At 36.3% G+C, this 27,644-nt stretch overlaps 1 long non-coding RNA gene across 2 annotated transcripts in view; it reads left to right on the top strand.

Annotated features, from left to right (window-relative positions):
* LOC126640642 (uncharacterized) overlaps positions 1-27,644 on the top strand; it is a 114,716-nt gene that overhangs the window by 74,785 nt on the left and 12,287 nt on the right. The window lies entirely within an intron of this gene.

Genomic DNA, 27,644 nt, shown 5'->3' with positions numbered 1-27,644 from the left:
AATGGCATTAATTAACTTTCAAGTTAATTTTTAAGGGAGATAAGTTGCATTCCTTATTCCTATTATAAAGTAATCATATCATCCTGCTACTCAGGAAACTCAGGTGACTAAACCCAGGAATTATTCAAGAAAAGGACTATAATATGGGTACAATAAGAAACTATCATTAATAAACTCAATTTGTCTAAACAGATGCTTTACAGGGTCGCGGTCCAATTCTGGTATTGACTGCATTCAAATTTTCTATTAAAATACTCAAATTTCTAGCTGTACTGCTAGAGTCAGTTTCTTAGTTGATACATGACTTTTAGTAAGTACCATCAACACAGGCCTGTAAGCCTTTCTATTTCTTGTGCTGAAAAATCAATAGACAGGTTGAAATTATATTGTCTGGGCATCTGAAGTTTGCTTATAGAGAAGATCACAATTACAGAGAAAGTGTTAGGACTCAGTACTGCCCTACTGATGGATGCATCAGAAATTACGGAGCACTGATGAAAGCAAGTGATGGCAAATTTCATATCTGGTAGGGCAACAGAGCACTCTGTAGTTTAGCCCTTAACCTATAGGTGTAGTATTTTGAGGAGTGATGTCAGCAGATCACACAGGTTAAACTACCTTACAATTGGCTGGGAGTTGCCTCACTGAGGACAGCTGCTTGTGATTTCTTTTTTCACTAAAATATTTTCAGACTATTTTCTCAGGATTTCTAGGGATTATTTACCTCACTTCTTTCCATGTGCAATCCTGCTTTTGATATCTGGCAAGTTCTAAACCATCCCATCCGGTCTCAGAATAACACTGTGAGCCAAGGGACAGAATTTGTAGGGATAATTATGCCTTTTTTTGTTACTGGAGTTATTTTTGGACAGGTATGTAATGGTGCCAGAAAATCAAGCTTTGGATTCTCAAGAGTATTCAACAAACTGGAAAAAGGGAAAAAAAGTTTGGAGATATATAGATCACATTTGCAAGTGTTTTTTATGCTTTTTAGGGGCAAGAATAACTGTTTCCAGGAGAAACAAAAATATCTGTGCAAAAGAATGGATTTAGGTGGATTTTATGTAAGAGTGCAATGGGCGGGTGCCAGGGAGAATGATTACCTGATTTTGTAGCTCTGCCCTATCAGAGAACTCTCTGCACAGGAAGAGCAGAAAGAATCATGGACAGTGTGGCTGGCAGATAAGGCTTGATTTTCCAGTGTGTTGCTTCAACAAAATGTAGCTGTCATTCTTCAGTGAATTTAAACAAGACTGAACATATGAACCTTTATAGGTCCCAGTAAGCTGTAGCCTGTTGCTGCTGCTGCACTTTGAATCTTCTGTGAATAGGCACAATATGGAAACAACATTTTATAAAATTAGAAAAAAATCTGGAAAGAAGGCTGTGACATATAAGAAGAGATTAAGACAATTTAATATACCATGTTACTGCTTGATGGAAAGACTATAAAGAGTGATATGACTGCTTACAAATACCTCAGAGATAAAGAGTAAGAGTTACAGGGATTTTTATAACTTTATTTACTGTAGTGTCTCTTATACTGTCAACATAGATTATTAACTCTGAGAAATATAAATTGAGCAGAAAAAAAATCAGAAAAAAATCTAGAAACTGAAGACACTGCACACTGCACAGGAATATTTAGGTAATATTTTGGGAAATATCTTTAAAGAGTAAGGCTTTTAATGCTTCATCTTGCACCACTAATATCTTTGGGGATCTAAGAAGTGACTTGAATAAAAAATTAAGACAAGGCCCTCCAGTCAATAGTCTGAGCAAGCCAAGGAAGCAGTTAATAAATGAAATTCACTTGCATCAAAGATATTTTTTAAGAGCTGTGTGTGAGGAAATATCAGAGACAGGATTAAAATGGGAAATCCTGATTATTCTGTAGAGGTCTGTGCTAGCTGACCTCAAAGGTTTCCAAAATCACTTTTATGTAAGATTTTAGAAGTGTCAAATTAAGGTATTCTGGAGACCGAGAAGATCAGTTACTCATTATATTTGATACGTTATGTGCACAAAAAGATGTCGGTGCTGTTTCATTTCAGATAAGCCACAAGTGGAGGAGGCTTCTTTTTACAACATAACTGTAATTAGTGCAGACCAAGAATAAAACCATTGATATATTAAATTCCACATGGCTGTAAAACGGCTTGCTTCTATAAATGCCCACATGGAACAATAAAGCCTATACAAGGGTCCACCATCAAGATTCAAGTGAAAATACACATGGTTTAAATGGACTGTTTTCCTTGTGACAGCTATTTAATTTGAAACATTATCCTGTTTTGCATTCTAAACTGTTCTCATAAGCTTTCATAATTTCACAGCGTAGCCTATAATTCCATTGAAATAATTCTAGTTTTAAGATTTATGGTAGAAAATGTTTTGGGTAACAGCCAAACTACAATAAGACTGAGTTTTCCAAACATCCACTAAATCACAAGAAGGGTCAGTATTTAGGAAGTTTTGGGTGGCATTGAATATATTGGTAGTTTCTAATATAATACACACCTGAACTGTGGAAATCATTGTCTTTGGGTGCTGTGATTGCTAAGAGCTTACACATTTCATAGGGAGATTGGAAAAATTAATGGAATAGAAATCTACCATTGTTTATTAAATACTGACAAACCACTTCTGGAAGAGGACATTCCTAAGCTGCAAATTATTCAAAGCTAACATAGCCCTTGTTAGAAATGTCCTTGCCTTCGTTTTACACTTAACTGTAGGCATTCCTATCGGTCCATGTCTGAGAACAGATTTCACGCTGGGTGCAGTGTGTGTGGCTGCTGTCATGAGTGAAGAACTTCCATCAACAAAAGCTACTCACTTTGCTCTTTGTGTATGCCTGAACTTCCCAGGTAATTACCTGACTGTCTCTATTTATAATTCTGTTTCATTCTTTACATTGTAAACTTCCTGAGAGCTATTCAGTTAACAAGTCGGAGACTGATTTTATAGTGTATGCACAAACAGAATCTGATGGATGACCCATTCAGTAGGGCAGGGCGTTGAAATGCACTGAACATTTTCTTCCTGTGACAAAAATAATTCTGATCAACTCTTATCTTTATACAGTTTTGATGTTTACTCAAATGCTGCTGTTTCAGGTTCTGTACTGTAAAGATTTTTGTGTCCATGGCTATTATAAAAACAGTGTTACATATAATTTGCTTTGGATTCTTTGCAGAACAATAGTTACCATTCGTGAAAAGGTTAGCACCATGAAATGTAGTCAAGTGCTGGTCAGATTAGATAGAACCATGTATGTGCTTGTTGAAATTTACAGAAGAAAAAATTGAAGAAATATTGTTGCAAAATAATACTGAGTGAAGAGATCACATATAACTAGACTACGCTCTAAATAGTGCTATAGGAAAAGACAACTGTTTAATCAGATTTGTTAATCAGAAACAATTTGACAGCCAGCTGACCACTGTTATCCCTTGGACATACCACATTATTTACATTTCTCTGAGAAGAATATACCCTCTCATTGACCTTCACGCATTTATATGTTCATTAATGATTTCCTTAGGGCTTTGTCAAGGGACATACATTGCTTCTGCATACGAAATTAAATAGAAAAGGGCCAATTTTCTAATGATTAATGATTCTTAATTCTTAGATATCTTTATTATTTTTTTCCAAACAGCTTCAGAACAAAGTTCCTTTCAAAGCAGATATTTGTTCTGCTGACTCTTCCTCAAAATTGTGTAACCACTCATAAAAATATTTGCAATCACATAAGACCAAACTTGAAATGGAATTCCTGTGAATAGTTCCTTTTGCTGTAAACTAAAGCTTTCTAAAGCTGGTAACATAGTGGAAAAACTCTCAGTGAGCCTAGTTCTACTATTCTTACACTAAGTAGAACCTTATTCTGAGCAAATCCATATGATTTCTTTGCACCTTTGTGTTCTCTGTTTTATACTTATTAAATTGACCAAACTCAGTCCATAATGATGGAAGTCTTTTATCAGAGCAAAGTTCACTGTAGGTTCTTTACTAGACATAATTTTATTTGACCTGCAAAACCTGGAAAGGAATTATAATATGTATAGTAGTTATGTTACATATTTAAATATAACTTGCCCATATAAAGTTATAATACTCAAATTACATAGAATCACAGAATCATATGATGAGTAAAGACCTGTAGCATATTACCTTTAGGCCTAGGTATCATATGCTTAATGTATTTTATTATTAACAGACATCTGATTAGACTTTTCTTTAAGATGCTTATTTTCTGAGGTTCCCATAATGCCCTAAGGTGACTTACCACGAGTCTTACAGTAATTGTTTTTCTCTATATGAATTATTCTTCCCTATATCAGTTTAAGTCAGTTTCTTGTTGTCCAAACTGTCAAGAACAGAAGGGTCTGAGAATGTTCTTTAAAACACTTCTAATGTGTATTTGAGGACTCTTACCTCTCCCCTGCCCGCCCCATTTTACAGGACATCCTCCCCTCTGAATTCTCTTTAAACTGAAAATAAAAATGGAAAGATTTTGATCTTCCTCATTGCTCATGTTCTCCATACCTCTGATCTTTCTTCTGGAGTCTATTCTATTAATCTCAACCTTTACTGACACTGAAAGCCAAAACTAAACACAAGTTAATGCAGTGCTGAATAATGCAGAAGGATTACCTACAAGATACACTTTGCTCATACAGCCTAATATGGAATTTCTGTGTTTCAGAAAAGTGTGCTATTTCAGCCTGTCACATTTTATGTATGTGTTTTATAGATTTTTCAGGAACATCACAGAATAATAAAGCCATTAGGTGAAAAATAGGTGTCATTTTATACGAAATTGTCTTCAGTGTTAAGTAAGATCTTGTGCCCAGTCCTGTGGATATTCTCACCAATTTATACTATCAACCCCCACTGTGTTCAAGCTCAATACAAATAATACAAGATAAAATACAAAATTCAATAGTAATACAAGATTCAGAGTGATTATTTTGTCATTTATGGCATCTGAGGACCACAGAGGTAACAAAGTGCTGTACAGAGATCAATTTATGGACAAGAAATAGACAGGTTGAAGTTCAGCCCAACAGAAGGCAGGTTAAAAATGGAAATGAAGGTTATTGAAGAGTTTACATGGAATTCACTCCTTCTTAAAAAGATATATAAGAATCACTGCATTGTTTAGTAATGGTCTCATGGGTTTTTTCTGTTTTTAAAAGGGGTTTTCATCTCATCTAATTTCAAACTGGACATCTGCTTTCAAATTATATACTTTTGGCTTCTTAACTGGCAATGGGCAGATGAAAGCACGTGTGGAAATCAATCCAATTATTCTACGCCACTATCAAGGGAATTTGAACTGATACCTGAAAGTATCTGTTTCTCTACGTAGGCTAATCCCATGGTGATCTCATGCCACCTTAACATGTGGCACGAAGACAAAATACCTTGAGATACCAGTGTGAGATGAAGCCGATTAAAAATTTCCCTGAAATTAGGAGAAGTAGTTTCAAAGAACCCAGAGTATCAACTAGCGACAAGACAAAGGACAGTTTTTACTTAGACTTAACCTGAAACAACTGAATTACATTTAACAGTCTATTGCATACACAGTCTTTTTGATGCAGATACAATCATATCAGATGATTAATAATATTACCATCCTAGTCTTATAAATTTTGATCAGCACACTGAGTCAAAGAGTAAACAACAATCTTAACTCTCTTTTGTTAAGAGACAAATCTGCCAAAGTACCACATATATTTGTCATGGCACTTTAATGACCTTTAGTGGATTTGAAGTACCAGTAGAATTAGATATTATTTGAGATGAGGCCATCCTTGAACTTCAGTAAATGAAAAAGCAGTTCTTTGGGTACTAGTATGCTGTTTGTAGATCATTGTGACAGCATGATTGGAAATGTATCATCTTTGCTGCTTTGAAGTTTTAATGTCATCCTCTTTCATTTATGTCATTAAATATAAATGTTTTGGAAGGTTAAAGTCCTTTGTGATATCTTATTTGAAAAAAGTGTTTCACAATCAGGAAACTGTTTATGAATATATTTGGACAACACATTTGCATTTAATTTCATGGTAAGTTTAACAGTGATACATAATTATACAAAACAGAATAAAACCCAACAGCAAAAAAAAAAAGGATCAAAGATGGCAAGAAAGGAACTATAATTCAAGCTCTATCACAGGATTAAACAATTCCTTCACTCTTTTGGAATAGGAAAGGGTGAGACTTTTGGTATACTTTGATAGTAAATCTGGAAAGTACTGTACAGACAGATCTGAAAGGAAATTTCAGATTTCAAGATTTCAGTTTGTGAGAAGGGTTCTGGGGAAAAAAAACCACAAGAATTAAGCAACAGAGATAAGTCCACAAATTATATGGAAAGAAAATCTGAAAGTTCTATGTACAAGTATTTCATGGTATGTTTTTTATTTTTAATATAATTTTTTTTCAGAATAGAGTGATAATTAAAGCTTAGACAAAAAAACAACCATAAAGCAAAGCTAAAAGTTCTTGGTCATAGAAAACAGGCTAAGAATAGTAATATGAGTAAAGATTATTAATATGTTGTGAGGATAATAGGCAGTTTAATTTCTGCCAGGCAGCTTTATTGGTGTAAGTTTTGCCTTTGGCTATAAACTCAGTTATGTATGATGAATTCAGCTGTTGACTTTGGTAAATATGCTTCACTTATTCTTTGAGGGAAAGAAGTAGCTGTCCTCTAATATTAATTGTTTTTTAGTTATTCCAAATCTGTGAAATACAGTCTAAACTTACCCACCATAAATTAATCTGTGAGATTAACCTAGATTAACCTAGAGACCCAATCACTCTTATGGTTTTAGTTTCTTTTCTTTCAGAGGACAGAAATAAACCCAAGGCCTCTTCCTGAGTATCCCTAAACTGTGTGATTTGTGTCAGTTGTCATTAAAACACTAATGGAAAATGCTCACAATTTTGTATTAAAAAATTAATAATCTTTTTTCAAGTGAAATTAGTGTTGGCCAACACTGATAATGCAGTTCTCAAAGAGAATAAAAAATCTTATGGAAAAGAATATTTCATGTGCTTGAGCATGCTGCTGCTCATTGCATTTAATCATCAATTTACAAACTACTTTAATTCCATGGAAGCTACTGTCAGTCCAGAGTTTTGATGATGTCCATTTATGTTTCTTCTAAGATGATTCTGACCAGGATCCATGAAACATGCCACTAGCATTTTGATTTTATATAATTCAAATTTGTAAAAGTTCCGGGCTATCCCTCTGAGAATTTCATCCAGGTTACAAATGTGAAGCTGGAAAACCTCTGGCAGTTTCCTATGCACCATTGACATGACAGCCATGGGGAATGCACTCTTTAGGAGAACAGACACCACCATGAGACATTTTAGTTTTAACCTATAAGTTTCACTTCAGCAGTTTTGGAAGGATTTTTTTCCCCCAATTCTCTTATGTGCCACTTTAAAATATTCTGATTTTTCCCTCTTCTCTTTGCCCACATAATCATTCCCTTCCCTTAAACCAATTTAGTTTGACAGAAAGCTATTGAATGACTAATGCCATTGAGGGCACAGCCAGATTTTAGCAGCACCAGTGAGCACAGTGGCTCTGTCTATACCACTCTGAAAAAAAGCACTCAAGATGGACTGTCACCTCTTGGCTCTGCTTTTTTCTTGTCTAAAGATATTTGTTAGATATCTGTGATGATATGATAGTGTATTATCTACCAGATAATGCCTGGCCTCAGTCTGTCCTTGGCCCCAGGGAGATGCCTGATGCCCAAGGCTGGAGATGCCCCCAACTGCCCCCACAGCTGCCCTGGAGCTGGCTGGTGTGGTGGGATGAGTCCTGGCTGCCAGAACCCCACCTGAGATCCCCGGGGAAACCCTGTTTCTCCTAGCCCCAAGGAGATACTGGCCTGTGCTGCAGGCTGACGTATTTTACTCTGTTTCATAAAATAAAAATTTAGCCAAGATCCTGTCTTGACCAAGTGTCTGTCTCTGAGGTCAAAGATTAAAGATGCCTTGAAGACACTCAGGGAGGAATGGGCAGCCAACATAAGTCAGCCTGCATATACACAATATACACAGGATGCATCAAAGATGTAATTGTAGACAGGAATACCAATGAGGGCCATGCAGGCTGCTCTGTCTGCAATTACACTCTTCAAATACACAGCCCTCTCTACTCACTATTTTCATACTGCAAATGATGAAGATCTTCAGAGTAAATCTGTTTGCATTTCAAATACATATTCCATTATCTACACAAAACTAATGTCAATTTTTTTTAAAAAATATATTACCTCCAAATATATGAAGTCTTAATCAGTGAGAAATATTCTGTTGCTTAGAGTACTAGTCGTAATGTTTACATGTTAAAAAATAGGATGAATAACTGCTAAGTCCTCCAACAATATCTAGTTTAGATTCATGCAGATTTGTGTAGATTTAATCTGTGTTATTAAAGGGAGCATATATTTCATCCTTCTCTTTATTACTGAAATTTTACTGCTTTGTTGAAACACCTTTTGAATGTCATGCAAAGTTTCAACTTTTTAGCATAAATGTCATCAACTTTCCAAAGAGAATTTCCAGTAAGTTCACATTTAGCTCCAAGTTCTAAAACTCTTATGCAAGATTTCTAAAGAGCAAAGACTAAACTCTGAAAATATTTACTCAGTAGTATTGGCCTCCAACATGTCAGAAAAAAGGCCACAAATTCAAGTAATGTTTTGAAAAGTTTCAGATATAAAAAGCTTTATGCCTTTTTTTCATTGACAAATTTTTTCATTCAGTTTTACAATAAAATATCAAATTGACATCATGCTGCAGAAGCAAGCATGTGTTAACATGAGTGTTAACAGCTGAGTGTTAACAGAAGAGCTATTATGAAATAATACAGATTTTTAGTCTGGTTAATAGCACAGATATTTCAGCATGGATTCACAAAATGAAATTCAGTGTAAAACCACTTCATTTGTTTTCTTCTTCCTAAATATCTTTTCTTATGCACTGGAAACAAGAAGCAAAATCATGAACATATTTTCAGATATTTTTGCAGTTACCTATTAAAACTCATGGAAACAGTTCCATTTTTTCCTAGTCAGTCTGAATAGGATCATTCCAACCTGAGGTAGAAATGAAGTGGTGCTTCTGTGATACTGAAAAAAATAGCAGACACTGATTTTTACTGAAAATAAAAGAGATACACTGGTAAAATCTGAACTCTAACTTAGGGATGAATTTCCTTCACCATTTAAGTGAAAATCATGTCATACGTGAGTATTCTATGGGCCATTTCACTTAGGGCACCAAATAAACTTATTTTGAGTCTCAGGTTTCAACTTCAACTCATACTAAAAGACAGAAACTAGTCTCTTCAATTACCTAAACTGAACATCAAGTTTTTCTATATTTATTACACATACATTCTTTACTGTACTTCATTCTAAAAATGTTCTACGCTCTCCTACATGTAGGCTAAAATAAGCTTATATTGAGGCTCACTGTCTTGAAGAAAGTGACCTGGCAATTCTTGCCTTTATAATCCTTTCAACTGAATAGACTTGCTTTTAATGTTTTAGATGCTGTTTTGCTGCTGCTACACACTCTCTCTGAGCCTTGCTCAAGCAGCAAATCAAATCATGTTTGTTCCTAGGCACAACAGAAACTTTATACCCAACTGTTGTACATTTTCTGCATGTATTTCAGACTCCTCAGGTATTCTATGATGTAATCCTGTTGATTACATCTTACATAGTTCATAATTGAAAAAAAGGATCATCCCTTTCAAATACCTTTCAAGCAGAAAAAAAAAAATTATATGCTTCAATCTAATGTGTTTTCTTTTATGATCACCATAAACTGAGAGATAACCCTTTGGTTGGTGATTGTCATTTGATTTCCAAATTGGAAAAAAGGGATCCTAACAGAATCAGGCATATTTTGTATTTGCTACTTGATGTCTTTTAAATCTACCAGAATTCCCCAGGTTATATCTATCACTAATAAATATGAAAGTCAAAAGTTTTTTGACCTACTGTGACTCAAGGTGGACTGTAGCACTATCATATGAAAAGCTTTGCCTGTAGGTATCTAGCAGCCAAATGAAATCTTTCTAGCAAATCTGGACAGGCCTTTTTAAAGCTGTGACCATGCTCAGAACATCTAGGTAAGTGCTGTAGTTCCATTGCCTACATAATTTATGTAATTCTAGCTTATCAGGGTGATCTTAAAGCTCTACAGTTGAACAAACCAGGATGCAACTGCTCTAACTAAGACTTCCTAGAAACAAAAAAATTTGGTGAGTTTTTTCGCTTCCTTCCAACACCCCAGAACTACTTTGGTGCCAAAGATATCACATTGTGTCTTACTCTATATCTGTTCCCCTCTTAAAAAAATTTAGCGGACTTTCCCATGTGATGAGTCCCCTTGGGCACAGGATTCTTTACAGGTACTCTATTGCTTCAGATGAATACAGAAATTTTGTGTTTAGATACCAAAATCCTGACTGTATCTGAAGAACAAAAAAAAAAAAAAAAACCAAAAACCAAAAAACAAACCACCTCAAAAAAAACTCCTTGGCTTTTATTTCTAAAACTCAAAGCATAAGAAGAAAAAACCTCTTTTGCAGTTCTTGGCAATCAGCATTTCTTTGAAGTTTCTGCTTTAGTGTGTGACATCGCAAAGATTTTTCTAAAAGATCGGCAGCAGATTAAATCACAGATTAGACAGCTTCCTTTTTTGAAGTTTGCATGAGTAGGTGATTTATTCATGAATGTCTAACAGGTAAGAGACTGATAGGTCAATTTTTATATCATGTGTCACCTAAACAACATATGTAGTGACCAACTATTTATTGCGAAAGGGCTTGGCAGAACATACCAGACTGGAATGAATCACAGAAATCTGAGTACAAAATAACAATATATGTTCTGCTGTCACTTTCCTACAGACTCACCTGAAGTTAAAGTTTATAGTGATGTATTCATGCGAAAGATACATCACGGAGTTCATAGGCACTGTTGTATCATCCTCCTGTACCTTACTGTTCTTAGTATTCAGTCTGAAACCTTGACTTAGTAAAACATACTGGTAAAAAATAAGCAACATGGAAGAAAGATACCTTTATTTGCAGAAGATTTCTGGTTTCTGTGAAACTTATCATGCTGGAAAGAAGTGTGGGTTTGACTGTGTGTGGAAGAGCTTTACACTTGCAAAGTGAGTGTATTCAGTTTGTTTCAGCAAATCTTGAACTGCTCTGTAATAGTTGTAGCAGGAAATATAACAGTATAATGGCAACTCTTGTAACTTCATCTTTATATCAGCAATTTGATTACAGCACTTCTGAGTCTTAAAATAACACATGTAATTGACTTTATTATATTGCTATTGGTCCATGCTATGCTTTGTTCCCTAGGGTAAAGTAAGAAAAACATATATTCAATTTTAAATACAAGACAAATACCGTATCAATTAATTCGAAACAAATAATAACTGACAGTTATATGTCATTCTTTTTCTTAGAGGTTCTCAGAGCAAACCAGAACTCTAACTGTTTAATCAACTTAGAAAGAAACTAGGAAAGACAAGTGCATTCTGCTCTGAAGCTGAGCAGCTTCTCAAAAGAACAAAAAATTTTCTTTACATAACTGCCTGTTTAAAAAAGAGCTGCAAGGAAAACCAGAGGATTGTCAGACTACAGCTTTATGTAAATGTACATAAGCAAGCAAATAAATAAATAAGATTATGTCAGTGCATTTCAAGTTTCAAAAATACAGAATTAATATTTTTCTGCATCTACATCAGATGTAGAAACTCCATTGGAACATCACATTTATGCAGCATTTCATTCTTTGTAAAAATACATCTGTAAATGTTGGACACATACAACTCATTGAAAAATACATCTGCAATTGTTATTTCAGGCTGGAGGGATGGATTAGGATGATTCAGATGGAGCTGTGGCACTGATGAATTACCACAGCCACACTGTACATTTTGATCTTCAGAGTCAATTCAAGTATGGATTAGTCTGAATTGAGGTATCTCAGGGGATCACAGAGCATGGTGAAAAAAATTTACACAATAGGCTCTTTATTCATTAGAGTGCCAATAATACTAATAAAAAATATTGAGATAATTGTAATGATCTTTGGAATTTCTGATACACCTTGTAAGAGTGAAAGGGATTCTAAGAAGCAGGAAGATAATTATGAGAGAATTCAAAAGGATCTTATACCTAAGCAGTCTTCTTTATGTACTGGAACAGACAAATTCTTATCCCACGCTAGGCACTGGATTCTTAACTAATATGGTTCCTCTATGTGACCCCTTTCCTATTATTTCTTTATAGCTGAGAGTACTTAAGTGTTTGATCATTAAAATAATACTACAATATTTATGTGTTAAAAAGTTAACTTTTTTTGAGATGTCAATGTGTTCTCTAAAGGGTTTTAGGGACAAAAGCTTTTCAGCATCCTCACTGTGTTGACCTTCTATCTGAAAAAAAGAAAAATATAAAATCCATTTTCTAAAAAAAAATTGATCTGTCAACAATTTTTTCTTTTCACATAGCCAATCGACTAAAGCCAAGAAAACAGAATAACAAAAAAATTCAACATTCCTAATGATGCATACCTCATTAGAGGTTGAATTAATACTAAGTCCCATAAATATCCAAATACATATCAAAAGATATGCATAATTAGCTGGTATTTAAAGGACATTTAAATAATGGACATGAATATTTAAAATTATTTCTGATGAGCTTTGGAGGTAGAAAACAGCTTTGAAAAACTAGAATAGTATTTTGAAGCCATGAGTATGCATCTTGTCTTCAAAAGAGGGCTTGATTAGTATGTCATGATAAAACATGGAACTGCATAGCTAACAATGAAAAGAAACAAAATCTTGAACAGCTGTTCCCAAATGATCATCCAACCTACGCATTGAATGAGTCAGGGGTCTTGAGAAATAGAATCACATTTTGATTGTATCCTTAAACCTCAAGTTTACATAAAAGAAACTGAAAAAAATAATTTTTTTTCTAATTTCTGACTTAGACTTTTTATCTCTGGTAAGTCACATCCTACAGAAGTTCTAGGATGTGCTGCTGTGATTTAAATTTCTCCTTTCAAATACCTTGGCATTATTGTTACCATATAGAACCACCTGCAATATTCTACTTCTACAGAGCCTTGTGGGACTGTCAATGTTTGCTTTCTTATTGTATGCTGAACTAATGAATATTAAGTTTGAGTAATATTTTCTGGATCATCATAAGATTTTTTAAAATTAATTTTTTTCTGGCATATTTACTGCCATTTTCTGTTTGCTTTCCTCGGACAGTTATCTGACTAAGCTTAGTTACAAGGTTATTCACAGACTATTAAAAAAGCCTTATCTTGTTTTTCAATCAGGATTTTGAGCCTTAGATCAGATATCATATTTAACCAGTCATGGATCTAAAATAACATGATTGCAGCCAACTAAACTAAAGCATATAACTTACACCTGAAATAGTAAACCACTGAGTCAAATATATTTGTAAAGACAGTAAAATGACTGAATAAAAAGATATATTTGAGAGACATCTACAGATACTTGAAGGAAAGATGCATGAGCAGTTTTTAATGTCTCTACTGAGGTCTAGTTATGTTTATAGAACCACAGAATCATAGAATGGTTTGGTTTGGAAGGAACCTCAAATATCACCTAGTTCCGAACCCTCTTTCATGGGCAGGGACACCTCCCACTAGACCAGGTTGCTCAGAGCCCCATCCGGCCTGGCCTTGAAGTCTTATAGTAAGCACAATATTTATGGGAGAAAAATTAAAACAAACTCATATATTTCAAATCAAATTTATTTGGCTTTGTTTATATGGCTGAATTTCAAGTATTTTTAAAATACTGTTGACAATTTTATTTATTAACAGTCTAATGTCATGATTATGGCAAAGTTAGCTGAACTTCTGACAGAAGACTTTCAAAGTTCTTAACATTTTTAAAAAACTATCTGTTTCAGTTTCCTTGTACAGGGTATTTTCATTGTCTTGGAAAAAACATGTGAACTGTGAACAATTTTCTACATGGATTCAGAAATCTGTGCTGCTCTGTTCAAGCTGTATTACAGGAATCATTTGACTGAAAGGAAAAGTGCTTGAAATTATAGATAATTTTTTTGCCTTTTTTTTCCTCCGAAAAGCCTCATCCCTTTTTGCATAGTCATTTATTTATATACTTCTTGTGCCAACGCACACATATTGTCAGCCAGAGGAATTTTATAACACATGCCTGTACATGTTTTCAGATTAAACTGCCATTCTCATAAGGAAGTCAGTGACAACAAAGGAATTAACTGATAATAAACAAAATTTTGATAATCTACCCTTTGTTTATCTGTTTTCTGAAAAATCTATGCCTGCTTTCAGTCAGGCAAACATATTTAGAAAATTTTCATACGTACAAATAGTTGTATAACAAGTGTGCTTCCAGCTATTATACCTCAGGCTACAGATGTCCCTCTGAAGTTTAAAGCCATATGTCAACATGAATTTACCCTATATTAATGATAAACCTCTCTCCTGTCACTCAAACTTTAACTCTCTTTAGGAACCTGAAGAATACAGTGTCTAATTTCAGAATGAAATGAGGATAACTTAACCAAAAAATCTCTCCAGAAAGTTTGACTTTAACATGCAAAACAGAAAATACCCATCAGTATCAGTAACATCCACTGCTTTAACAGTAGGGTGAGACATTAATAATATTCCAAGGATTTTTCTTGGATTTGTTTCATCCATCACATTTTGCCTAATCCTTCCTCAGCTTATACAGTATTGGATAACTGGTAAAGAAGAGGAAAAAATATTTCTTTTTGAAAACATTTTTCCAGTTTGTTCTCTAGTATATCTTTCCTTGCTTCTTGTAAATTAATACATTCCCATAATCTCAGTGGCTTGTCCTGTCTTTGGTTTTCTTGCATAGGGGTGGGTTTCTGTAGCTGAAGAAATATATCTAAAGCTGTAAGTGGAAATCTTATATACCTATATAAATATATACTATTTATATTGCACAAATAAATATAATTTCCACTTACATTTGTGTATATTGTACATACAGATATATGTGTTGTATTTTGAACAGCATAGAATTGTAAGAAATTCCTTCAAGTCTTTGAGATCTGCCCTATATGTCTTGCTCTTTCACCTGAGTTGGCATAGGTAGACATAACGTATTTTCCTATTAACTGGATAGAGTTTTGCAGGGATTATCTGCAGTTTTAGAATCTCACAAATAGGTGGCACTAATGAATTCTATATTTGCAGTAATTTCTATGTTCCCAACTAGGAAAGTGCAAGTCCTTTTTGTCCTCTGACACACTCTCTGTTGACCTTTACTACCAATAGCAAACTTGAACTCAGTTATGAAGGCTGAAACAGATAGAGAGAATCCTGCTTTTCACTTCCAGGAGATAAGTAACTTCTACTGAAAGTAACAGGAGTTACTCACTCATGAGTGTAGGAGAAGGGTGCCTACGTGCTGCATTAAAATAAGAAAGCATATTGCTTTCTAATATAAAACATGTCTAGGGTGATATAATGTATTGACAGTTCCTATGAAAGACCTGATTAAACTAGTTGGACCTGAAATATTACCTGACACATTAGAAATGTCAAATAGAAATTATGTTGAAATGTGAGTTTGAGTGACATTCCCAGCTGGTTTACACTGGGGTAACCTTCCTAGTGTCAATGTAATTAGGTGAATATGAATATTTTTCATATTCAGCCAGCAGAAAATTTGGCTTATTAGTGTTTTATAAACAAGATGCTTTCACGGATATTATAAGGTCCCCAGGCAGAGTTGATCAGTTTAGCAGAAGCTCTGACCTCTCTCCATGCATTCATGGTATGTGCACGCCTGTATGCAAGTGGGCATGTGTGCCCATGCACAATACATACACATGTATTTGTAGCTACTGAATGAAATTATATCTGCAGAAATATTGGTTTGTTTTATTTAATATTATCATATGATTTTAAAGAAATTTTATCTTTATAATTTGCATAATTCTTCATAGACTTCAAGAAACTATGAGAATTTAAAGATTGTTGTGAACACAACCCTGTATTTTGTAAGTCTTGCTACTCTGAAGGGAATGACAGAAAGTATTTTTGAGCAAATTAGTAAATTTTTGCACTAAGGAAAAGGAAGACCTACAAAACTTTTTGGAAACAAGTAAAAGCCCTAGTAAGACTGGCACAGAGCTTTCAGTACTATTCAAAATTCTAAAAATTAATTTTGCAATTATGTTTGATAAATTGGGATTTTAAACTAAGACAAGCTTCCAGAAATATTATTTTGTGAATAAAAGGAAGCAAAAGGAGTTGAGCAAGAGATTAAAATAAGAATCAGAAACTAAGACATACTTACTGCATGAGCACATCCCACATTAATCTGAATGGCATATGCACCACAGCTGAAGAAACACAAGAAACATCACTGATCAGAAAAATAATTCTTCACAGGCCTTCCACACTATAATGAAGGTGGAAGAAGTAAACATTACTCTCTCTTCTGGTAACCCAAGGTTCTTAGCGATGTCAGTAGTAACAGGTCAAGCAATTTCAGGGTCACCTTGAGTTTGAAGACAGCAGGCAAGGTCTGATCGTGTCCATAAGACTAGAAAGATGCTCCTATCCTCTAAAATAAAATGGTAGCTTTCAAAATATCATTTGAAAATGAATCACTGGTGTGGTGGTTGACCTTGTCTGGATGCCAGTGGCCACCAAACCATGTTATCACTCTCCATTCAACTGGGCAGGGAAGAGAAAACGTGATGGAATGTTCATGGGTTGAGATATGAGCAGGGAGAGATCATTCACCAATTACTGTCACAGACTCAACTTGAGGAAATGATTTTCATTTATTGACAATCAAAAGTCAGAGTAGGATAAAGGGAAACTAGAACAAGTCTTAATGCACTTCCCCTGCCTCTCCTTCCTCACTCCTCATTTTCTCTGTCTCTCCCCCTCCCCAGTGATGCAGGGGCTGGGGAATGGGGGCTGCAGTCAGTCCTTCACATGCCTCTGCTGCTCCTTCTTCCTCAGGGGATGGACTCCTCACACTCTTCCCTGCTCTGATGTGAGGTCCCATACACAGAAGACAGTACTTTGGGAACTTCTCCAATATGGGCCTTCCTATGGGCTGCAGTCCTTCAGGAACTGCTCCAGTGTGGGTCATTCTCATGGGGTCACAACCTCCCTTGGCCTCCCCTTCCTTCATTGTGGATCCTCTATGGGCTTCAAGGGGACATCCTGTCTCACCATGGTTTTCACCACAGGCTTCAGGGGAATAAATCTCTACTCCAGCACCTGAAGCACCTCCTCTTCCTTCTTCACCTTGGTGTCTGCAGGGTTGTTGCTCTCATGCTCTCACTCTTCTCTCCATCTGCTGTTCTGCAGCAAATTTTCCCCTTCTAAAATGTGTTATCCCAGAGGAGCTACCACCCTCACTGATGGCCTCAGCCTTGGCCAGTGGGAAGTCTGTCTTGAAGCCATCTGTCATTGCCTCTGCTGGACATGGGGGAAACTCCTGGTAGTTTTTCACAGAAGCAACTCCTGTAGTCCCTCACTACCAAATCCTTGACATGGAAACCAAATCCATGCTTGCTTGTAATATCTCCAGAAACATGCCTATGTATTCCCTGGAAGTATAGTTGCTGATCCAGGCCTAAAATTTGAGAAAAACACTTGCAAGAGATGACAAAATGGCAGTGCTTGGGCTCTGATAGTGTTAATTTAATTCTCACATTACTGCTTGAAACAGTCTGTCATATTTTAGAAACGTTTATCCTGTTGCAGTGAAATGCAAAGTCCTCCTCAATTAAGCAATGTTTATCCTGCTATTTCACTTGAAAAATCTCTGCAAAGAAAATATGGAAAGGTTAGCAGTAAAAATATCTGGAAAAAAAGGATACTGCAGAAAAAATGATCTATTGATATATTTGTTTTATCTCATTTTGATAAGTTGAGGTGCCACCAGAATGTTAGGTGTTCATGATAAAGGAGTGAACCTGACTGTGAGTATCACAGGACGCTGGTTTGTCTATAGCTGTGAAGTGGAACTGCTTTCCTTATTTTAACTTTTTAAATAGGGAATGCAGATCAAGTGCAGCCCATACATGGTTAGGAAAAGTTTGCAGTATTATTTCAGGTACTTCTTATGAGAAGATTTGCCATGGAGATTAAAATCTCAAAAATCTATGCAAAAGAGTAGGAAGTAAAAAAATAAAAAAAATTCAATATTGAGAAATGTTCACAATTCTGTGTCTTCAAATTTCCACAAAAGTGACAGATTTTTAAATAAACGCCATAATTTGAAAGTCAAAATAGATTATATGTCTGATAGATAGAAGAAGTATGGCTATGTTGTTATCCTTATATACACAGAAACAATGATGAGGATGTAGCAATGACAGGTTATCAGGAGAAAGCAATTACAAGAAACTTGCAAAAATACAGAGGAAAGGTAAGTACCACGAAAAGAGATGAAAAGAGGTGGGAAGGAAGGAAAGAAGGAAGGAAAGAACAAAGGAAGGAAGGAAGGAAATTCAGACTGGCGGAGGGCAGGGGGTGTGAAGGAGAAGAGTGAGAGAGAGTGTTTACACAAGTAGCTGATAAGACAGTCACCCAGTGGAACACGTTGCCCAGAGAGTTAGGTGCTGTCTCCATCCTTGGAAATTTTCAAGATCCAACTAGACTAAGCCTTAAGTAACCTTAGAGTTGTCTCTACTTTGAGCACAAGGTTAAGCCAGAAGCCTCCTGAGGTCGCTTCTGACCTGAATTATCTTATGAACCCAGATCCCAGCATTAACAAGAATAACTTAGATGCAAATGTACAATGGGTGCAGTTCCACTGATACAGAAGTGACTTATAAATAGTGTATCCTTTTTGGAAATAGCTGTGCCTGCATTAATCATCATCTGATAAATATAACTGCATCCATACCCACATTGGAACAGCTACACAATCTTTCCAGAACAGTTAATACAGTCCACATTTCCAGTGTAAAGAAATCCTATATTGCCAAGGAATAAAAAAACCAACACCATAGAGGTTCACTCTACTGTAAAGAAGCAATTTACTAAAATACCATCATCATCCATCAGCTACTAATCTTTAAATAGCAATAATTACTAAATGTTCTTGTACCTACTAAACTAGACAAAGACAGGATATAAACACATTGCTAAATCACTTAAGCAATAAATTACAATGTGTGCCTTGCAGCTGGAGTAAATACTGTTGACTTGGAGTTCACAGTAAGAACACAGATCACCACAACGTTACACTGTCTGAAGTAGGAAAGGAGGTCTCTCACACTGAAGCATCATTCTTCAGGGAAAGAAATTTCTATTTATAAACTTCCCTGAACAGTCAGATACTTAATGAATCAGTTACTTCTTCCAAACTTATCTGATTACAGCAAATCATGTTCAAATGCTGGATGTATTTTGGAATGCTTTCTACAATTCAGAAAAGTTGCACGAGAGTGTTCTTTAGACTTGTGTACCATCTCAAGTAATATTGTTTCTCAATAAACTACTTTGAAAACATAATCTTATGTGGAAAAATCTACCACATTCGTTTACTCTGTCTAGCTGTCAGTGAAGTTCCTAAATCATTCAGTGTTTCTACTTAATATAGCACAATATAGTTGATTTAAGCTGTGTTCAAGAATATAAACAGAGATAAATAATTTTAAACACAGGTTATGTCTGGAAAATTTGAAAAAAGAATATTTTGACCAGGGGATTAATGAGTAAAAGTGCTCTATCCAATATGATAATCTAGTGTTATACCACTAGCTTCTGTGTTTGGATTTGATTTTTTTTCAGGATCAATTTAGATTCATGAAATGAAGGTGTTATAAAGCAATGGTACCAGGTGTGAGGTCCTCCTTTATACAGCTGGTCAAGTCCTCAGGTTAGGACTTAATAAAAAAGATAAGAAAAAGAAAAAGAAGGAAAGCAAAGAGTTTAGCTGATGAAACTGAAAAAGTTGAACACTTGCATGTGATCGGATGAATCTGGAATGTGACCTTCCTACCTGTCAGGGTGCACTGCTGGCTCCTGTGCAGTTACTGTACCAGTTTTTCAGCAGAGTTGCTCACAAGCCAGTCAGTCCCCAATCTGTGTTGTTGTAAACAATCCTTCTTTCCCAGCTGAAGGCCTTCATATTTGTCCTGACTGAATCTCATGGTGTCTGTCAGACCATTTTTTTCATCCTATGTAAGTCTTTGTCCTAGTTTAAATGAGACAAGGGTCTTTTGCTGAGGATGGATTAGGAGGAAAAGACCTAAACTTCTCTTTCCAAGCAATTATAAATCCAAAATTAAGAGGCTGCGATTGAAGGAAAACAAATTATGGAAAAGGGAAAATAACAGCCCTTTATTAAACAGGTATGTGTGTATTAACAGGAACACAAAAAAAAAAAAAAACAAGTAAAATAACTAAGTAATACTCCTATACCCACCAATAATCCCCTTCAAGAACAAAACCGATAAACCGGCAAAAGGAAAATAGTTCAATTTCTTGCACCCTTTTTTGCAGTTCCAACCACAGTCAGCAGGGGGCGCCATCGGGTCACTGGAGATGCAAAATTTGTAATGTCCTGTACCATTCACCAGGTGGCGCTGTTGGGTCACTGAAGGTGTAAAAAACTTGTAGTGTCCTATTGTAGTCACCAGGTGGCGCTGTTGGATCACTGGAGGAGTAGAACTTGTAATGTCCAGTGCCCGTCACCAGGCAGCGCTGTGAGATCCTTGGCTGCCGCCAGGTGGGGGGGGCGGAGAAAGAAGGGGAAGGAAAACAACAGCAATAAAACAGAAAGTTCTCCCAATGGAAGAAAACTCACAAACTTCAGCTGATTAGGGTCTGTTGTAAGCAGGGCTGCAGCCAGCCACTGTTGAGCCAAGAGCAGCAGCCAGAGTTCCCCTCCGACAGGAAAGAGACAAAGGAACCCGGCAGTGTCTGCAGCCCTCAGCAGCCTCTCACCCCGGCAGAGAGAGAGACTCTCCTCCCCCCTCAGCCTCCACCCCCTTCCAGTCACACACCAGCCAACTCCCCCCTTCGTTGTCAAGGAAACAAATCTCGACCATTAGGGGCTCGGGCCAATTCCTTTGTTCAACTAAATGGGCAATATACAGAGCACACACACGGCAGGAGGAAAGGAAAGAAAAATTCCTTGCTAAAAATACGAACTATGACAGTCTTTCAGTATGATAACTCTGTTCTTCAGTGTATCAAGTTCATGCCTCCAATTTGACATCATCTGCAATGTTGTTGGTATGTGTTCTAGGGCATTGCTTAGAACAGGTCCAGAATAAATGTTACTTACCAGCCTCCAGATAACACATGACACAATAACCACTACGCTTGAATCCCAAACATCTGGCCAGTGTTTTATGCATCTGATCATGCACTCATCCATACCAGACAGATATGACAGTGTTGTGGGAGACAATATTAAAGGCACACCTTTAAATTGCTCTAAAACTTGAAACATATTGTATATAAAGATATGAAAGTTGTTTTATGAAGACATGAAAACATTGCAAATGGTTAAATAATTTTTAAAAAAGATAGTTCCAGTGCTACTGTATGCAACTGTCTCAAAATAAACCATAAGATATTTTGGCATATGCACTCATTCATGCATTTTATTTTAACATTGTTTGTACATGCTTCATGTTATATGCTATAAAAGAGAAATTGCATCATGTGTTGCATGTATGTTATATGCATAACATACCAAAGGGTTATGTTACCTCTAAGGAACACAGTGCCACAGAGAAAGAGGGGCGCTAACCACACCTTCACCCCTCTGGTCTTTACAACAAGAGATTCTTTATTAGGCTCTTTGGGTACATTTCTCATCCAAATATTTCTGAAGAAAATACCTAAATGATTATACTGATATTTTTTACCATGTCACTTTTCTCTATGAGTCACACAATCTGCTTCTCATTTCACTTTTAGCAGAATCAACTTCCTGTAGTCTTTAAAATCAAGTTTGGTTTTTTTTGTTTGTTTGTTTTATCTACAAATATCTACCCCATGCTCTTTGGTAAACCACTATTTCAGTCCTCAAACCACCGTGCTGCAACTATGGAAACACTGTATAGAAAAACATGCACCAAAAATGTTCTTAAATTAAAAAAAAAACCAAACAAAGCAAAACTAAACCTTAGAAAGAATAGGCATCTTCTGTCAAGAAAGCTTTGCACATCCAGCACATATCTGTTTGAGTCAAATGTACTCAATGTCACTCGAAGTGTGATTTAGTTCAGCCATGGCTCTTATTTACCATTTCAGCAGATTCTGCCTGGCAACTACTAAGTATCAGAATTTTGCAGGTTTTTAATCCAAGGCCCTGCCAAGCATTGTTTTGGGTGTATAGGCCATTAACTCAGACCTCTTGGAGCCACCTTCTCTTGGAATCCTTGGCTGGGGGCATCCTGGGGCTGACTACTTAAAGATGTATGACAACATAAGCAAGTGAAGGCAAATCTGAGTTCCTCTGACTCTCAGACAGTCAGGATGTGAGCTAGCTGCAGTTCAGACTGGGCAACTCAGATTGCCCAGAGAAGTGGTAGAGAAGTTGTGGATGTCCTATCCCTGTCAGTTTTCAAGGCCAGGCTGAGTTGGGCATTGAGCAAGTGGGTGTAGTGGAAGATGTCCCTGCCCATGCCAGGGGTGTTAGAAAGAGATGATCTTTAAAGTCCCTTTCAACCCCACCCATTAAATGATTCTGTGGCTAATACAGTCTTTAAAAATCAGGGTATCTGATCTTGAAATCAGTGTCTGCTAGGTTGGCTGGAGTCTAAGATGGGTTGTGGTTGGCCAGCCCTGGTCATAGAATGTGTGCTTGCTTCTACCTGTTTTGCAGTCTGTAGGCTATTCAAAATCCTATATACACACAAGGACATTGCCCAGGTATTAGACAACCTGTCATGTGAAAAGGGGTAGAAATAAAGGATTTTCTCTCCCACCTGTATTAATATATTTTTTGTCTATTAGTGTCCCCCTTCCAGGATTTCAAAGCATTTAAAGTCCGAAAACAGTCTGCCAGCATCTCCTTAGGGGGAGAACCTTTGCTTGACAGGTTCACTGAGATGGACAGGACTTTTGATACCCTATTTATGGGCACTGCATTTAATAGCACTGGAGAACCTTCTCATCAAGTTTCTCCTATGAGTTATTCTGCTGTTGATGAGACTGCCAGCACAAAAAACCCCCACGGACTAACTCCTAACAGCTCACAAAATAACATTTATTAATACAAATCTCAAATAACTTTTATTAATACAAATCTGTGACAACTTATAGGGTTTGTGTCGTTGGTGATAACATTTAACTGCAAAATTCCACTTGACTAATAAACCCCAAATCAGAAGGGCACTCTCCAAAAACAACACAAGTCCCTGAGAAGCAACAGATCACTATAACCCTTCAATACAAAATTCAAGCAACCCCCTCCACAACAGACCAATTTACAAAAACTAGGACAAAATCTAAAGCCACTTGCTAACACAAAGCAGAAAAGGGAGAAATATTGCTGCTTCTCACTAACACACACTTTAACTCACTAAGACAAAGAAATACACACTTAAAGACAAACTATGTACAACGAGTCAGAGTACAGGATCTAAGGCAATAAAGTACAATACAGGATAAAAATAAGGTAAAATCTATACACAGTAGTCTATAAAGTATAGGGCAAGGTAAAATTAGTATCTATAAAGTAAAGGTCAAATATATAAGCAAAGCAAAATATCAAATATATAAGGCAAAGTACAATCAGTCTATAAGGTAAGGATCAAGATACATATATATTTTTATGTATATATATATATATATATAAGACAAGATATAAGGAAGTAAAGTACAGTTAGTAAAGGCAAAAGCAAAGTAAAATATAAAAATGGTTGCTTGCCCTGCAGCATCCTGAGGGGTGGAAGGAGAAAAGGCAGCCCATCAGTTACCCCCACAGAAATGATAGAACTTCTCCTTGATTTTTGCTCATGTCTGATCTCTTTTTATACTTTTTTGCTGAGGTAGTTTGAGTGACTATAGTCAATAAACTAATTTTTGGGATGATAGACAGATGGCATAGGCCTAAGGGTCCTGAGTTCCCATCAGGTAGGATGTTTGCAAAGAAAGGCCACATGGTCTCCATATCATTCCATCCTTCCCTTCATCCTATCACTCTGTTGCTGCGAAGTCTCCCCCCACGTGATGGGGTCTTTTGGGAAGCCACCAGGAGTCTCTTTGTCCCCTTTTAACAAGCAACCCACCTTACAATGTGTATCTGGGAATGCCCCCTCCAGGTGCCTCCAGGGTCTTTTCCTTAACCATTCAGGACTGTCATCGTGGCCTTAAATTGGTCTATCACCTTACACAACTCATTACAGAAAATCCCTGAATGAATCCTAGTCCTGGACACACACATCACCCCAGCTTTTCATGAGCTTTATTTTGATCTGTGCTTTCTTTCTTCCTTAACTATAATCCCTGAATCAACAGAGGCAGCAGCACCATCTTTTTCCCAGGAAGGGCAGCAAATAGTGTCAGGCTTCTGCTCTTATCCAGCCATAATTTCTGATCAACCAAAACTGCTCCAGCAAACATTTGTATTTTTTTTTTGGTTTAGAGTTTTAGTCCAATAAACAGGCTGGAACACCTTGATGGTTGCAGCAAATGCAAAAAAAAAGGATGTGAAACTGGTTGGTTGAAGAGAGGCAGAAATAAGCCAACTGTAAAAATACTTGGGAGACTTACGGGGGAATGCTAGTCTTCTATTTTTCCTGGAAATATTAATAGAAGAAAAGAAACAAATTATCATTAACACACACACAGACACAGAAAATAACAACAAAGCCTGTGAAACCAAAACACTCTTCCCCCCCCCCCCCCCCCGAGAAAACCAAACCAACCAACCAACCAACCAACCAAAAAAACCCAAATACAAAAACCAGTGCCTGCCCCATTCTGATGTAAACAGGAGGCTCTAATCTGAACAGTGTCCACGCCTGGGTCCCAGAATTTGGTGATTCACAGAGGTCATTTTAGCCTGGTCCCAAGTAGCACTGTCACAGTCTCCTAGGTCAGCAATCACTTTTAACAAAGAGCATGGGTATGGCCACCCTGTTCTGGAAATAAAGGATTTTAATGACTTGGAACAGTCACCTCTCTGCCAGAGAACACTCCCTACCCTCTTTTATTGACAGGTACAGCTGTGAATTCAATGAACTAATAATGAGTAATGGTGCAATTGTGTGCTAGGAAGGGAAACAAAAGGAAATATTGAATGACGAAAACAGAAAACTCAAAGCCGAAAGCCACGAGAACAGGCTAGAGAGTAGCAAATAAAGCTCATAAAATTATTTCTCTATTTAGACTACAAAGTTTTTGAAGCATGAGATGAGAAATAACAATAATGAATGTTTTAAAGAAAACCCTTTTAAAAAAGAAATCAGGGAAAGGCAGGGGGCTTTCCATGTAAACAGAGATCTGGAGGACTAGAGCAGCAGAACCAGAAGCACTTCTGAAAGCCAGGCATAAAAACAGGGCTTGCAGGGTCTCAGTCTGTTGCCTGGATTTGAGACAAAAAGGCTTCTCACAGTATGGAATATGCTCTGTAGTGAACTGTGTCCAGGGTCCTGTCTCCATATCTCATGTAATAGTGAGAATTTCTTCCCTGAGGCAAATTCTGTAGGAAGTTTGCTATCCCAAAATCAAGAAAATACACTGTTCCAAGCAGCAGGAACTAGTCCATGTTCTTTAAGGTACTAAATAGAAAAATAAACAAAATGATAAATAATTGGAAATTAAAGCTTTATGAGTGATGGACAGGAGTGGTGATTATCTGGTATATTGCCTCTGTGTTTCACACAGCTTTATACCATTATTCAGCTGTCTTCTGAGAAGAAATGTGTTTCCAGTTACCAGCATTTCCCCCTAGCTTTGCTCTTTTCTTTAAAATAAACGCTATTGATCAGTAGCAGTCTTTTCTGAAATTGGCAGAAAGGTATGAGCCTATTAAAGCTCTCTTATTAAGGTTGAATATGACTGGAAAGGAGAATTGATTCCTACTAGATTTATATCCGTTAGCTTTTTGCTGCAATTCCCTATTTGTAACATTTCATTACACACCTTCAGAAGCTATTTTTTCTTCTTTATATTTCATTTTGTGGATTTTGTTTCCGGTATCCTGAAAGTGGTCATTATTTTTCCTATTTTTATTGTAAATGTTATTTTGTTCATACGAATTTTGAAGCAACTAAATCTTGGAAATTATTTTTGTTTTCTGGAGGAAGATGAGTAAGCCGTGTCTAGATTGTTTTGCTAGCTATATTTAAAATTACTACAGAACACATAAGTTTGTGAATTTATGCTGTTGACATCAGCATATTAATCTTCAGTCAGGTTGGATTTCTTTGAATATGAAAACTGTCAGTCTCTGCTTAAGAGACTTAGAAAGAAAAAAAAGTTGGAGGGAGAATGTTTTGAAAAATATTTCTACACTAGTGGCATAGTTAAAGAGAACAGGCTGAAATAAATCAGAACTTCTGACTGCCCAGACTGCCAGTTTTCTCTAGCTGCCATTTAAGAGCCCAAACAACTTGGTTCAGTGCAGAAGAAAAAAGAATGTTTTGAGCCTGAAGCCAATTGTTCAAGAAACTCAGCTTTCTCCAGTGTCACACCTTTATGTGAGCTAAGTCATCTGGCATATACATATAGGTTTTCATTTCAAAAGGGGGATTTCTAAAATACCACTTTGAAAAGAGTTGATTAAAATGTTTCTGTTGCCTTTAATGAGAATAAATTATATCAGGCCAGTCAGGTCATTTAGCGTAGATCTTCACAGTAACCATTCCTATATATTTGGGTGTTTCTCTAACACAGCAGAGTGAGTTACTAATGTTGTCTATATTTCTTGCATTCTCTTCAGCTCTTTTTGAACCCTGAGGGCTCAGCATTGTGTCTGAACAAATATTTTACAATGTCTATTTTCTAAAACAAATGTATCTTTAGGTTGCCTGAAGTTAATATTGAATTTAAGCTGAGTTAGAAGAAAGAATAGTGTTTGGAAACATGAAACAAGCCAACTCAGGCTACAACCATGACCAACTGAAGCATGATTTGTAAAAGCTAAGGAAAGTATTGCCTGCTTCTGCACATTTCTGAAAAATTTCTTAACCAGTGGGCTGAAAATTATCTTTGAGGCAAAAGAAACAATGAATTTCCAAGTTTTGAAGTGATCATACATACCTAGAACTTTCCTTATTTCTTCCATTAGGGAGAAAAAAAGTTCTAGAAAAATGTCTAAAAAAGAAAAGTGGATGAGCCATAATTATTTGTTTCACTTTTTAGGTCACCTAAGAAACTAAACCATCTTAAGATTCAACAGATAAACAAATAAACCCTATGCACAGTATTGTTTATCTTTGAATATAATGAAATTTAAACATTTATCACCATGTGATTTCCTAAATGTTTGATTTGGACTATGTATATAGTCATTGCTGTACTGGAGTTTATTAGAAGTAGTTTTGATTT

This window comes from Myiozetetes cayanensis, unplaced genomic scaffold, assembly GCF_022539395.1.
Source record: "Myiozetetes cayanensis isolate MyiCay16 unplaced genomic scaffold, myiCay2020 scf2-11, whole genome shotgun sequence".
Taxonomy (NCBI): Eukaryota; Metazoa; Chordata; class Aves; order Passeriformes; family Tyrannidae; genus Myiozetetes; species Myiozetetes cayanensis.
This window is presented reverse-complemented; position numbering and strand designations above follow the sequence as displayed.